Here is a 16,350-nt window from a genome sequence, read left to right on the forward strand (position 1 = left end):
TCAATTGTTACTCTCAAAAAAAATTTTTTCAGTGCTTTTAATTTAAACTTGATAAGGGTAGTGGTTACTACCGAAACGTTGTTTTAATAACATAAGTTAATAAACAAACAATTGTGGAAAAACTGGCCTACAAATTATTTAAATTAAAATTTTTATTGAATCGTCCAAGAAAATGCAAACCATTGAGGCATTTCACGTCAGAAATATCACGATTTGCAAAGGGTATGCCGATTTTCGCAAAACTTCGTGGGATTATAGTTCTATATAAGAGACTTCTTTCCCCCAAATTTTTTCAAAAAAAATTCAAAATTGTTGAAGATACGCCATTTTGAATTTTAATATTAATTTTATAAAATTTTGAATATCTCGAAATATTGTTTATGGATTTTTATGAATTTTACACATTTTTCAGGTAAAAGTATGTACTTTAAAATGCAAATAAAGTTAATAAAAAAAATTAATTTTTAAATAAAAAAATTTTTTAAAAATTTTTTAAACAATTTTTTGTTTATTTACTCTTCTCTGAGAAAAATGTTATTAACATATTTAAATTCCTTATGAATTCACCTTTAATTTCATAAAAAAAATTGATGGAGACTCAACTGGTTCCGGAGATATTGAATTTTTTGTAAAAATAGTCATAGTTACAGCAGCAATGCACGACTGCGGTAACGTACTGCGCGACTTGTGCAGTATGGTGCTATGGCGCGGCGACGCTTTTTTTACAAAAAATTCAATATCTCCAGACCCAGTTGAGTCTCTATCAATTTTTTTATAAAATTAAAGGTGAATTCACAAGGAATCCAAATATGTTAATAACATTTTTCTCAGAGAGGAGTAAATAAACAAAAAATTGTTTAAACAAATTTTTTAAAATTTTTTTATTTAAAAATTAATTTTTTTTTATTAACTTTATTTGCATTTTAAAGTACATACTTTTACCTGAAAAATATGTAAATTTCATAAAAATCCATAAACAATATTCCGAGATATTCAAAATTTTATAAAATTAATATTAAAATTCAAAATGGCGTATCTTCAACAATTTTGAATTTTTTTTGAAAAAATTTAGGGAAAAGATGTCTCTTATATTGAACTATAATCCCACGAAGTTTTGCGAAAATCGGCATACCCTTTGCAAATCGTGATACATATTTCTGACGTGAAATGCCTGCATTTGGTTTTCCTTCAAACGCAAACTTTAATAAACTGATCCACATGATTATTATTTAAATTAAAAAAATATTCATTTAATTTAAACAAACTTTATTAATAATAACACACACAAATATGAATTATTATAAATGAACGCAGAGTATTTATAGTTACAGTCCAACAAAGACTACAGTTATTGTAAATTTTACAATAGTATTGCAAACCGTTTTCGTCAGAGAAACATTTTTAAATGTTTCTTTTATATCTATACCGAATATCACTAATTATTATTAGTAATCTCATGGCTGACTTATTGCTTTAGTAGAGGAGAACTGGGTGAGGCAGCCAATTGCTTCTTATTTCTGCATAATTTTTTCAAATAGTGCGCTATTGATAATGTACACGAAAAAAAATTAATCTCTAAACTTGAAATAATATTAATTTCAAATCCAATGAAATATAAGTGTATCTAAATTAAACATTATAGTCACAATTACTGTGATAAGTTGTGTTTGATTCTGTCAAACTTTATACCAGAAAATGCCATAAATTCACATATCTGATTTAGAGATTTGTTAATTTCACAACTTTTTTGATGTGAATTACATTGTGTTTTAAGTTAATCAGTGACAAAAGAGATTTAAACCATTTTAATTAATTAAGTATTAATTTTATTTTCAAATATCCAAACAAAAGCGGTTCCATACGTTCCAAAGGGAATTTTAAATATTACTCCTTGCCTGCAGTTTTTTTCAGTTTTCATTTTCCGTATTTTACGAATGTTTTTCGCGTCATCACGTGGGACATATATTTTTATTTATTAGACTTATGTATCTCAACGGCTGATGATTTTATTACATCTTTTTGATTAAGTGGAATTTAATAGAGTACTTCCCTGTATTTGTTAAACTTATAATAAATATATGATTTTCTTTTGACACCTGAAAACCTAACCTATAAAAATTTTAACTAAAACATGTTTTTTTATTAAATGGAAAAATAATGTTTATAATGTGTGATGTTGAGACAATTTGATTAAAACAAAAAAAATTGGACAAGTGCGAGTTGTACTCGCACTGCAATGGCGGGTTCCGTACACAAATATTAAAACAATACTTGCAACATTTATCGGTAATTGGTAGAATTAAAATAAACAATTAAAAAAATATATTAAAATCATTTGATAAAAAAGAATAACTAAAAAAATTAAAGTATTGTATATATCTAATATTGTAAACAATAATAAGCTGAGGAACTATAATTTTGAAAATTTTGTTCCTCTGCTTATTATTGTTTACAATATTAGATATACAATACTTTAATTTTTTTAGTTATTTCTTCTTATCAAATGATTTTAATATATTTTTTTTAATTGTTTATTTTAATTCTACTAATTACCGATAAATGTTGCAACTATTGTTTTAATATTTGTGTACGGAACCCGCCATTGCAGTGCGAGTACAACTCGCACTTGTCCAATTTTTTTTTATTTTTAGTTAAGAAATTAAAGTCAGAAAACAATCTCTCATTTATTCTCTTAAAATTTCACTCTTCCTTAAAATATTTAATGCCACGTGTTTAAACTAAAAAAAATTAAAAAAAATTTTTTTTTTTTAAAAAAAAATTAAAAAAAAAATTAAAAAATTTTTTTTTTTTAAAAAGTTTCTTAAATACATTTTTTGTCGTCAGACTACTGTAATAATACACCAGGATACTAATTTTCAGCTCATTAGGTCAAATAATGTAAAAGTTAGGTAAAACAATTTTTTTTTTTAATTTTTTAGTTTTTCCTTGACAACGCTATGGCCATCATTACATATTAAGTTCTCTATATTTTTCCTGTAATATTCGAGTAAAAATACACCAGCATGCAAAATTTCAGCTCTCCATGTCGAATAGTTTAGAAGTTAAGGGGGGGGGAATGGTCACTTTTTATGCACTTTTGGCCAAAAATCTTGTTATTTCCTTGACAACGCTATGCCCATCACGTCCAATCACATTCGCTATATTTTTCCTGTAATCTACGAGTAAAAATACATATCTGGACCAAATTTGAGCTCTTTAGGTCAAATAGTTTAGCCGCTAGGGGGGGGGGACACGATTTGGCTACGGACAACAGAGTCTCACCAATAGGGTTCCGCCGATACACCGTAGGTGTACGGAACCCTAAAAATGAAATAAAAATATAAAATTCGTATTGTGTTTTAAAAATATCCAACTACTTTTTTATGCTTGTCAATGTATAGTTCATACAGGGAAAACAATATAAATATTTTGTGAATAATTCTCACTCTAAATTGTGATAAATTATAAATTCTTATTACATCGAGTTATTACAAAAATACAAATTATATAAATATACGACTAAAATTTTTAATATTGTTTATTCAAATAATATATTAGATTTCAATTTATTCAAATAAGTTGATAGTTTAGAACATATGTTCCATGTCATAAAATTTGAGATTCCTAATATCATTTTTAGGCATAAGAATATACGTGTTCTTCAGAATACTAATATTCGGATTAGATATAATACCAAATTTCAGTTTTAGTGATCTGCTTACATCTCACATCCGATTCCAGTGATAGTTTATGCCTAAATCTCAGATTAAATCTCTAATTTAGAGATTAATTTTTTTCCGTGTAGACTGCTTATGGTAGTTTACTTTAGTTGCTAACAGATGGGCATTATTGCTGCAGCAGTTTAGCAATGACAGTATCATTTATGAAAACAGACTTTTTGGATGTAACTTTTCTAAGAGTTATTTTTGTGATTTTAGTTAATTGAGTTACACGAATCAAATTCTTGTAAAGTGATTTTCAATGCAGAATTTAGTGCTGAAGACGATGGTGTTAATGGAATTGCGATATTTTTAATATTACGGGTTTTGTGAATGTTTTCTTAAAAAAGTACTCGTGGGGTTAGGCAGCCAACGCTAAATTTTTCGTCTTTTTGTGTTGATTTTATTGGTTCTTCTAAATGTTTTCTTTTTTTTCCTACTCCAATAAATTTTAAACTTAACATTGAATTTTATAAACCATTTTTTAAGAATAACAAATTTATATTTCCTTAAAATGTTAAATTGAATTTAATTAATGTTATTATTATAATATTATTTAAATGTAAATTTTTGAAGTTTACTAACAAAATAAAAGTAAGTTAAGGACAACTACCTTGTTATGTTTCACTAATTTGAACTTTAAGTTATGTTTTTTTAACTATTAAAATAGTTGGCCGCCTTACCCCACGTTTTTGCAAATATGCCAAAATTTGGTCCTTTGGGAAAAGGGTTGTAGAAATTTTTAGGTGCAACCTACGTCAAAATGATCTATGGCGATTTTTTAGCCAAAAAGACAAGCTTTCTAACGCGATATTAAAATTGAAAAAACCTATTTAAATAACTGCCTCGCAAAACTAAAATGTGCCGTCTTGGCTGCCTCGCCCCGTTCTCCTCTAATTAGAAATAGATAAATTCCTGAAAAGCATTTCATTATTTATAAAAAATTGGACAAGTGCGAGTTGAACTCGCACTGCAATGGCGGGTTCCGTACACAAATATTAAAACAATACTTGCAACATTTATCGGTAATTGGTAGAATTAAAATAAACAATTAAAAAAATATATTAAAATCATTTGATAAAAAAAATAACTAAAAGAAATTAAAGTATTGTATATCTAATATTGTTAACAATAATAAGTAGAGGAACAAAATTTTCAAAATTAGTTCCTTATTAAAAGTAGTGTCAAAAAACATGTTCTTTTTCCTTTCAAAAATTAATAACTTTAAGAAAAAATTTTTTTTTAGTTTCTAATTTTCTACATTAACGTAGAAATAAATTACTTACTGATTTCATCCAGTTTCAATATTGTTCGATTTTTTTTACTCAAGTTACAAGCCTTCAAAGTCAACTGACTATACTTTTTGAACCGATAGTAGTATTATATTCCCATGCATTTGTGCCAACTGAATCCGAATCCGAAGTCAGAATTGTCAGATTGGTTCTTCTTTTTGAGTTATACTCAAAAAACGACTCAAAAACCGAATTAAAATCAAAGGAAGAAAATTTTTTGCTGTGACACTATGACAGGTTTAAAATTTTAAGTTAAACTCAAAAAACAAATTAAAATCAAAAGAGAAACATTTTTTTCGTCGAGACACTACACGAGTGTATTTCTATGTATTTTTCTCCACTATATCCGAATTTGAAGTCAGAATTGTCTGATTGGCTAGACATTTTGAAATAAACTCAAACATACGAATTAAATTAAAAAGAAAAATAATTTTGTGCAACGACAGTAGGTACTTTAGTGGATATTGATTTATTTATAAGTTTGTCGGTGTTATTACACTCTTTTAGATTACAAATTTTGAGATAATCAAACAATTCTGGCTTTAAATTCGGAATTAGTGTGAAAAAATACATCGGAATACATTTTCGTAGTGTCTAGGACAAAAAAATGTTCCCCTTTAGATTTGAATTTGTTTTTTGAGCATTTTTTTAGTTTAACTCAAAATTTTGAGCCAATCAAGCAATTTTTACTTCTAATTCGGATTTAGCGGAAAAAACGCATAGGAAAACACTATAGTTTCTCGAACCAAAACATTTTTTCCTTTCTGATTTTAATTTGCCTTTAGAGCAGTTTTTTCAGTTTAACTCAAAATTTTGAGCCAAAATGATAATTTTGACTTCGAATTTGTGACATTAGGAAATTTTTTTTTATTTTAATTCAGGTTTTTAGACGTTTTTGAGTCCTTCTCAAAAATTGTTAGCCAATCTAACAATTCTGACTTCGAATTTGGATTAAGCTGACAAAAATACATATTATTATTACTAACTATTTAATTAGTAAACTATTACTTTTTTAATTATTGACTGACTTTTCGCTACTCTGTTAACTTAATACAGTAGAACCTCGATAAGTCGAACCTCGATAAGTCGAAAACCTCTGTAAGTCGAAGAAAATGTCCATTCCCTTCCCTAGAAGCCCAAAAACCTCTGTAACTCGAACTTTTCAACCTCTATAACTCGAAGTAATTTTCATTTCCCTTCAACGACTTTTCCATGTTTTTTAACCTCTATAACTCGAAGTTCAGTTTTGCAACCTCTATAACTCGAAGTTAGTACATATGGCCCTTTTAAACCTCTGTAACTCTAAGGTTTTGTTTTTCGGAACCTCTATATTTAGAAGCTAATACAATACAATTGTTATCAAACAGTGTTCGGAATCTTTAAGGCAAACAAAAATTACAGATTTCTTTTAATGTTCAATAAATATACAATATATGAAAACCTCTATAAGTCGAAACCTCTTTAACTCGAAGTTTTCACCGTTTCCCTTCAACTTCGACTTATCGAGGTTCTACTGTAGTATCAAATTGGCAACGAATAGATACCAAAAATGTGGATGAAATCAAAAATTGATTTAAATTTATGGCATTAAATGGATATCCACTTTAGTATTAATTTGATACTTTCAAGAAAACTGTGTATCAAACTATTTATTTTTAACTAATACAAATTTAGAGAGGATAAATAATTCAATTAATAATAATTAATAAATAATAATAATAATAAATTAATAATATATAAAATAATAATAATAAATAATAATATATAATATAATAATAATATAAATAATAATATATAAAATATATATATATATAATATAATTATAATATATATGTATATATAATATATATATAATATATTAATAATTAATAATTAATAATTTCAATTCATTTAATTCAATCAGACAATTATTTGAATTATTTTAATTTTATTAATAAAAATCGTTGTCTGGCGAATTTTATTTTAAATGGTAATATTTATTTCAATAGTAAACGTCTGTTTCGATCAAACATTAATTATAGTTATTGTAAATATTATAAAAGTAGAAAAGACCGTTTTAGTCAGACAGACTTGGTTAAAATTGTGATTTAAATTTCAGTAGCAAATGCCTATTTTAGTTAGACAACGATGTAATAAATTTTCGTAAATTTTACAAGTTGTTAATCAGCAGATTGAATTATAAAATCAAATTAAAAATAGGAATAAGTTGAACTAACTAATTTAGAATTAAAAGCAAGAAGTCAAGAGATGTTGAAATATATAATACAAAAAGTAAAATAGCTTTTAATTGAAAAATAAATTTAATCGTAAATTTTCGATTGCAACAAGTTGTACTAAATATAGTATTTCAGTTGACGTTGTGTAGCACAAAGTTGTATATCTTATGAAACTTTCTGCAAAATCCTCAATCTGCGTGCTTTACAAGGACAGTAAATATTTTCTTGTTGTGTCCATAAGCTTAAGTTTCAATTACCATTTAAATATCTCGGTTGTCTTTTATTTACGAACAAGATAGTGTAGTGTTTTTTCTCTTTTTTTTTGTTTAAATGCTAGTTTACTTTGCAGCAAGTAGACGTTTTATAGTCGGTAAACGACTGTGATGATCCTTTCACGACTTTCACGTTGCCGTGAGCATCAGAGAGTGAGTTTTGCGGGTCTGAAAAGCATGTCTAACCCGCACTTGGCTAGTTCACAAGTCTTATATAAAAGAAGACAGAATTTAACTGAGAAAAGTTCTTTCGGTCACCGACTGCTACTTCAGGTTTTATGAAGGCATTAGAAAAACATTGCGTGCCATTTTTTTGCGCTTTTTTTCTCCTCAAAGTGCAAGAGAGATTTTTTATTTTTCTTCCTTTTGACTAAACTAACCAATATTAACTTAACGTAGTCATAGTAATTTATTATTTACCCGAAAATCTCTAGTTTGTATACTTAATTATTTAATGAAAATATATCTATATTATTACTTATTTAGAATTTAAATGGAAAGAAATGAAAAAATTTTTCTTTACTCTTATAAAAGATATTGTAACATTACTTTGACACGAATCCATGATTGGAAAATAAAAATTCCAGTTTGTAATTTAAACCAAGAAATATCAAATCACAAGATTTTTTTAAATCTCAAATATCATCAATTTTTAACATGTGCAAAATATTCATTTCTCTGGAGTAAAAAGATTTTTGTAGTAATATTTCTTTCTAAAAACTTATAATAATAATTATCTAATAATGAAAACATTTAACAGGATGTTCACTAAATGGAAAGTAATAATTAAGAGGTGAAGATCAGTGTGGCAAATCAAGCGTAATGTAAGTTTGATATTCGATTAAAATCAGTAATTTCGCTGAGGGAGAGTGAGAGACACAGATATACCTTTAATGTGAATAACTTATTTTCAAATGTGTGTGCGACGAGGAATAGCCGATCTCACGAATTTCGCAGAGCAGCCAGTTAATGCCTGCAGTAAAATCGCTTATCGATAATTCCCACGGAAATCCAAAGGCACTAAAGGCTCAACCACTCTGTACGTGCTGTAATGTTCTATACTTGATGATCGTAAAACTGTCCTTTCAGTCAACGCAAGCCAACGGGCGTAAAGTTAAAGACGATTATATTGTTAACGGTAGTAACTTTAGATGTTATATAAACGTTTATAAGATTTATCATGGATAGAAAATTTTCAAAGAAAACTACTTGTCCCAATTTTCTCAGCGAATTATTGCTCTTTAAATTATATAGAATTTTTAACGAGATATTGTCAATTTTTTAAATTCTTTTTGCTTCTACTCAAAGTGCCCGAGGAAATTTACAACATTTACTTAGTTACTGCTGTTTAATGTTCGCAATTTATTTTGAGTATATAAATAACATTTATTTGCAAATAGAAATATAGCAGAATAGAAATATGTGTAATTTTGAAAATAATTTTGATACCATTTTGATACCAACTTTTGTACCCCAATCATCTAATCTGTCAGGAATTTTAAGTAATTATTTATTATTTAGAGCTTTATTAATTGCAATTTTTGCTTAAATCGAATCTCTAAATATCCATGTTACATTATCAATACTTCCTTTTGCTATATAACACCTTCTAAATAGTTTTTTTCAACTGTTACCTTATGTCTACCTTAAACCCTAATCTGTCAGGGAACCCATGTTTTTTCTGTGTAAATGAACATAAATATTTAGAAACAAACACAAGTAGAAATTAAAAATTTAGAAATTGGAAGGTAGAATCCTGGATAAAATAAATGTATTTTATGGATAATTTTATAATTCCGACGAATCTTATTAAATTGTGATTTTTATTCACGTATCTACGTCAATTTTAACCAAAAAACAATCTATATATTATTTGAATTTGGATGAAAGTAGTCCGTTTAAGTAAAACAATATTTAAACTTGAATTTTTGCTTCACAAAATTTTCAGGTCAGACGATTTGAAATTGAATTAATGAAATTTTTGTATTTGTAGATAAAGAACTCTGCCATTCAGACGAAATTTATTTTTCACTTTTAAAAATTGTTAATTATAGATAAACATGTTTTCTTAAATTTTCTCAAAATTCTAAGGTCTTGTAACTTTAGATATTAGTAGTGAAAGTTAATATTTGTCAGACAGGAAAATAATAATTTGGATCCTTCGGAATTGGAACTTCTGTTTTGGAACTTTTGACTCCATACCGATTAGATAAACATAAATGTACCCAGGTGGTTAGACTTTAAATAGTGGAAAAAAGTTCTTTAAAAAAACTAAAAATGTTAGAAAAAGCTCTTATAATTAATAAATAAACTATTCTATAGTCGATTTATCCATTATTTAAGTTGAATTAAATCGTAAATTGTTCAATTATTAATGATAAATATGCGGGCTGTGAGACCTGTCAATCAGAAAGTCAGAAAGTTTAAAAACTAACCACATCGGTTTCTTCTTAAGTAACACTGAAAAAATTAACCTGTTCTCAAATTGAGTAAGAATCTGACTTAATTAGATATGCATAAAAAATGAGTCATATAGATGGCGCCACGTTAAAAGTCATTTAACCTAGACTCATTTTGAGATGAAACAAAAATGAGTCAAAGTTTTTTCTATATAATGATGAAATGAAAATTTTGAATGAATAAAAAATCATTAATTAACTCCTTGACAGTCCATGGCCCATATATGACCAGAAAAAGTCGTGTCATAAGGTTTTAGGGGTCGCTGAATCCGAATTTGAAGTCAGATTTAAAAAATTCAAAATGGCGGACCCAAAATGTCGACTAAAGAAATTTAAAAATTTATCTAATCTCTAAAAAAATTAATTTTAAGCTATTGATACCATTCTATGTAAATTCTTTCAATCGATAAAATGGTATTAGTAAGGTCACATATATACTTTATTTTTACTCTTTTCAAAATGCTGCGGAAAAAAAACCGTATTTCGCTCCACTTTACTTGGAAAACTATGAAAAGAAAGAGAAGTCTTAACTTTAAATAGGGCAAAGTAGGGAAATTTCTGCTCTAGGGTATATTTATAAAACACAATCAGCAGAATTCTTATCAATCAAGATTAAAAATAAAGAACAAATCCAGATAAATTTCCTCCAGATTTACGATACGTCTCGTCAAAATATTAGCTTAGCCATTTATATGGATATGCACAAGCCTATATATATGTATATTCACAAACCGATATTTGATCCGATACGAAAAAGGGGGAAGTGAAATGGTGACTATAGTGGGCATCCAAGGGATGATGATTAGTGTTGCGGGAAGGGGTCTGTAAAGGGATCGAATTCGTCCGTTATTGCTCCTTTGAATCAAAATACCAGTGGAGCTGCAAAAGCCCCTTTCTCTCTCTGTCTCTCTCGCCCCTGTGCTTTTCATCCTGGTTCCTCTTATACGATTCCTACGGGTCGTTTCTCCCATCTCGTGACGCGATTCGACGCCGTCTGTAAATTTAAACGCGAATGCGTTTCTGTCTGGATTACAAATCGAAAGCGGTTTTGCTACTTGCCTTTCATAAAAGTAAAATCCTCCCCTTTTTCTTTTTTCTACTTTTGCGTGCTTGCAACCGAACCCGTCCGATTATGTACGGAAAATAAGTGTACTTGTACGTGACTTGGTTTGCCAAAAAACTTGGAAGGAAAAACTTTCTCTCTCTCTTTCTCTCTCTCTCTGCTTACTCGGAGGAAAATTTTCTCCTATTGCACTATACACCAAATATAAGCTTGCGCATTAAACCCAAGAAGGAAAGAGAAGGAGAGAGAGAGCCTGTGCTTTGCTTCATTTATTTTCGCGAATAGAGACGCCAATGGGAATAATTTTACTCTACATTTCTCAGTAAGGATATAGCGGTTCTGATTTACGTGCCCGACGTGCTTGTCACGCTATGATTTCCGTTTTTATATTCCCGCAAATAGGACAATACATTTTGTTTATTTTAGAGAAAAACATCGTATTTTCCGCTAGATCTTCATCTTCTTTTGTATCAACTGACAGTTATGTGACATATTTTTTCTCATAAATGGGATAACTTTATCCTTAAATCTTTCCGGATAAAAGATTTTCTGTATTCAACATATTGTTTTTCTCTAATATATTTTTGATTATCGTGTGCAAAACTATGACTCTGCAAAATTGAGAAAACATTTTCGGGTGAGATGGCCATATGAGAAAGATGTCCAGTTCAAATATTTTACAGAATTTGTAAATAAATATCATATATTATGGGTTATTCTTCAACCTTTCGTGACTAATAATAAATGTAAACAACAAATTGTTGAAAAATAATGGAAATGTAAGTGCCCAGTGGGCAGTAGGATGTCTTAAGGATATCCTAGGAATATTCTAAACTGTCCAGTTTAACTTTTCATGTCCTTGGGGTATGAAAAATACGACCCTAAGCGGTCCATACACGGAGAAAAATGGATAGTTAAAAGTAGATAGTTAAAAAATATATAATCAAATTTATTATCTGTATAGTTAGAAATATTATCTTCCTGAAATATTATATATTCCCGTTTAGTATATCTAGATAATCAAATTTATTATCCTGGATAGTCAACTTGCCGAGCGCTTGCGCAGAAGTTTGATTACCGATTACTGATTACAACCGTTTTCGAACGAGTTTTTCTCTGCACACAGGCACTTTTTACAAAATCTGACAACGTACATTTGTCACAAATGTTTTTAATTGTCTGAATTCAAAAGATTTTGTCAATCCATGCAGAAACGCGGTTGCAGGATTGGAAATAAAAAAGTAATGTAATGGCAGGCCACAAGACGTATGTTACAGCCATTTTGACAGTAGAGGGCAGAAGCATGCAGGGAGTGTAAAGGCTCAGCTGTCAAAATGATTCGCATTACATTGCTACGGTAATTCCAATGCTGCAACCACGTTTCTGCATGGATTGACAAAATCTTTTGAATTCAGACAATTAAAAACATTTGTGACAAATGTACGTTGTCAGATTTTGTAAAAAGTGCCTGTGAACAGAGGGAAATTTGTTAGAAAATGAATGTTTACCAATTACACGTCATTTAAACCTGTCAGTGCCGTATTTGTTGGGTGATAACTGTTGGTCGCACACGTCGCACATTATCGAGAAATTTGAGAGACCATCGAACACCGTTAAGTAGTTTTATATTATTCGAAATTTAAAAACATTGTCAAATTTTTTTATACTGAATTCCAGATATAATATTGCTTAAAAAATATATAAAACTTACGATTAGCAACATAACCTTTAAACCTGTCAAAAGGATTTAAACATTTCAAGGGTACCGTTAAATTAATGTATTTTGTTCTGTAAAATTTTCAGATTTTCCATAAAAAATTATTTATCTAGGAAAAATATTCACTAATTTCTTAAAAAATTAACTTTTATCATTAAATATTTCTTATTGATCAATTTAGATGTATATAAACACAGCAACTTGCGTTTATTATCTAGGATAGTCAAAGTAAACATCTTATTGGATAATGTCAGTTAGTATGTAAGTTTGATTATCCCAAGATACTAAATTTAACTATCTAGATGGTTGTCCTATAGTTGAGTATCCAAGATCGTCACCCTGATTATCTAGATAGTAAATTTAACTATCCATTTTTCTCCGTGTAGGACGTTCTAGGGTAAGTGTGGGTATTCCTGCGAGTGACACAATTATTGCGATTTTTAAAAAATTATTATTTTCATTTTGAAATATACGCCTAATTTTTTCAAAATAATTACAAAATTTATTTTGAATCTTACTTGATAGAATAGCTCATAAAAATGTACATTCCGACAATTATTAATTTCTTTATTTAAATTAGAAATATATTATGACAGAATTCTGTGAAATTATCAAATATGTCAGTCATGAATGCATATTAAAAACCGTTGATATTTCCAATATTCTCTATAGTATACATGTTTCAGTGTTACTAATGAAAGAAGTACACTTTATTATTTGAAAAATATATTAATTTACCCATCTATTATTGATTTTTAATTAATAATACTTAAAACTATATTAGTAGCAGAATTTTTACTGCATGTTAGTATTATTGCGATTTTTAAATACGTTTACTGCGCAACGCATACTAAACATAACCTCTTTTTTGACAACCAGCGCGCTATGCGACATCTGATTTTCTGCAATAATGCTCGCACAATAATTGGTGTTTCCTTCATAAATGTCACACAATATTACTCGCGAGTCAACAATAATACATGTGTTGACAATTAGTTTTTAATTTACTTTTTTAAATACAAATAAGTAACGAAATTTGATTGAGTTTAATTGTTTGGAAAATATAATAATTAAACTTTAATTTGTAAATGAAAAAACTGCATTTCATTTTTTCGTAAACTTAGACGAGCTTTGCAAAGTTAACCTACACTAAAAATTCGCAGAAATACCCACACTTACCCTATGTCTGACCCAGAGACGTCTTTAAAATTTCTCTAGAATTATCCATAAGACATTTTGGGGACGTATTTTGGATATATTTGGAACATTTTTCGGATATTTTTAGGACATGATTTAGACAATCTCAGGACAAATTGAGGACACTTTTAGGGCATTCTCAGGACACGCTTAGGTTATTTGTAGGATATGCTTGGGTCATTTTAAAGATACATTACCCAGTGAGAAATTGCCAATAGACTTTAATCGGTCCAATATCGGTCCAATATTGGTTGCCGTGCTGGGCGCCGATTGACTCCCAATATTGGACCAATATGGGCTGATGCTTGGGATGTAACGGCATCGCCAATCATCGGTTGTCAATATTGGTCCAATATTGGCCGAATATTGGCAACCAAGAGAAAAAAATTTTTTTAAATAAATTTTTTTTAATTAAATAATAATAATAAAAAATTAATGTTTATAATTTTTGTTTAATATATTTATTTGTTTAATTATTTATTTTTAATAATTCATGTAAATAATAAATAATTTATTATTTATAAATTATAATTATTTAAAAATGCAGCAGCTATTAGAAAATAGCATTCTGCAAAAAAATTCTATCATTGAAAAATCAATGATAGGCGAGAGAAATCCGCGTCTTTAAATTGATTCGCAGATGATAGACAAGAGATATCCGCGTCATTAAACGGATTCGCAGATATACTCTGGTCTCGCGACGAATCTCTCGATACTTATATACACTGGAGTCGCCGTGTCAGTTGCGAGAACGGTTACAGCGTCCCTCTTTCGGCGGAGATAAGAATTGTCACGTAAACTGCTAAATCGCTTTACCGACCGCCTTATTATACCCGCAGTTTACGTGACAATTCTTATCTCCGCCGAAAGAGGGACGCTGTAACCGTTCTCGCAACTGACACGGCGACTCCAGTGTATATAAGTATCGAGAGATTCGTCGCGAGACCAGAGTATATCTGCGAATCCGTTTAATGACGCGGATATCTCTTGTCTATCATCTGCGAATCAATTTAAAGACGCGGATTTCTCTCGCCTATCATTGATTTTTCAATGATAGAATTTTTTTGCAGAATGCTATTTTCTAATAGCTGCTGCATTTTTAAATAATTATAATTTATAAATAATAAATTATTTATTATTTACATGAATTATTAAAAATAAATAATTAAACAAATAAATATATTAAACAAAAATTATAAACATTAATTTTTTATTATTATTATTTAATTAAAAAAAATTTATTTAAAAAAATTTTTTTCTCTTGGTTGCCAATATTCGGCCAATATTGGACCAATATTGACAACCGATGATTGGCGATGCCGTTACATCCCAAGCATCAGCCCATATTGGTCCAATATTGGGAGCCTTTATTGGACCGATGATCGGTCTCTTGGCTCCCAATATTCGACCGATATTGGACCGGTGAGAAATTTCTCACTGGGTAAGGACATGTCTGGGACATTCTCAAAACACTGCGCGTACGGTTCACGCGTTTTTCCCTTATAAAAGATTCTCTCAAAATAAAATTAAAATAAAATTACTTATCCTTCCTAATTACTAATTAACTAAATTTACTTAACGTGTAATTAAAATTATAACTAAATCATAATGCACAGTATTATTAGATTATAAAATATTATATAGTAAACTATTATGTGACTGTCCACGAGAAAACGCGGCTTAGCTCTAAAAAATCAATTTTGAGTTTTTTATGCTAATCGATAGATATTATATAATTTTTTCAAATGCAAAAATCAGAAGTTGTAAATATAAATTACTTTCGACAATATAACTTTTTAAAGAACGTTATATTGTATGCATTCATTCGTTCTGCTTCTGCTTCAATCATTTACGATTAGGTGCTAAGCCGCGTTTTCTCGTGGACAGTCACATATATATGGGGCATTCCAGGCCAAATCGGAAATTATTTTGCTTTTGCATCTCAAATTTTTTTTTTAAATTTTTTTCTTTTTGTACTCTTTGAAATAAGCTACCTTGATTTTTTTTCAAATTTTTTCATAAAGCGGTTCAGGAGATACAGATTTTTGAAAAATGACGTTTTTTACGGAAATTTTTTTTTAAATGCTTATAACTCGGTCAAAAATTAATCAAATTGGACGTTCTTATAATGAAAAGTTTTGTTTTCACGCGTAGTTTTTAATAAAAATATTTTTAAAAAATTTTTAAATAATTTACGATAAGATTTAAAAATTTTTAAAATAAAATTTCATTTTTAACAATGTATGTATCGATCAATTTTTCTCAAAATTTTTTGTAAGAAACTAGCACTAAATTTACAATTTTTAAGCCTTGTCCGATCGTGGGCAAACGATGGGATCTATTTATTTTGAAATTTTTAATTTTTTGTACGCAGTGGTGGCCAAATGACTAACTTGCCATTTGACAAAATCACAC

The 16,350-nt window shown here is 28.7% G+C and overlaps 1 long non-coding RNA gene across 1 annotated transcript; it reads left to right on the forward strand.

Moving 5' to 3' along the window:
- Positions 1-1,503: 1,503 nt before the first annotated feature.
- On the forward strand, positions 1,504-4,124 carry LOC122509734. The gene is made up of 3 exons (XR_006302379.1): positions 1,504-1,553; positions 2,906-2,909; positions 3,806-4,124. It is a non-coding gene; the product is annotated as an uncharacterized LOC122509734 (long non-coding RNA).
- Positions 4,125-16,350: the final 12,226 nt, after the last annotated feature.

This window comes from Leptopilina heterotoma, unplaced genomic scaffold (assembly GCF_015476425.1).
Source record: "Leptopilina heterotoma isolate Lh14 unplaced genomic scaffold, ASM1547642v1 Lhet_62, whole genome shotgun sequence".
In the NCBI taxonomy this organism is placed as follows: Eukaryota; Metazoa; Arthropoda; class Insecta; order Hymenoptera; family Figitidae; genus Leptopilina; species Leptopilina heterotoma.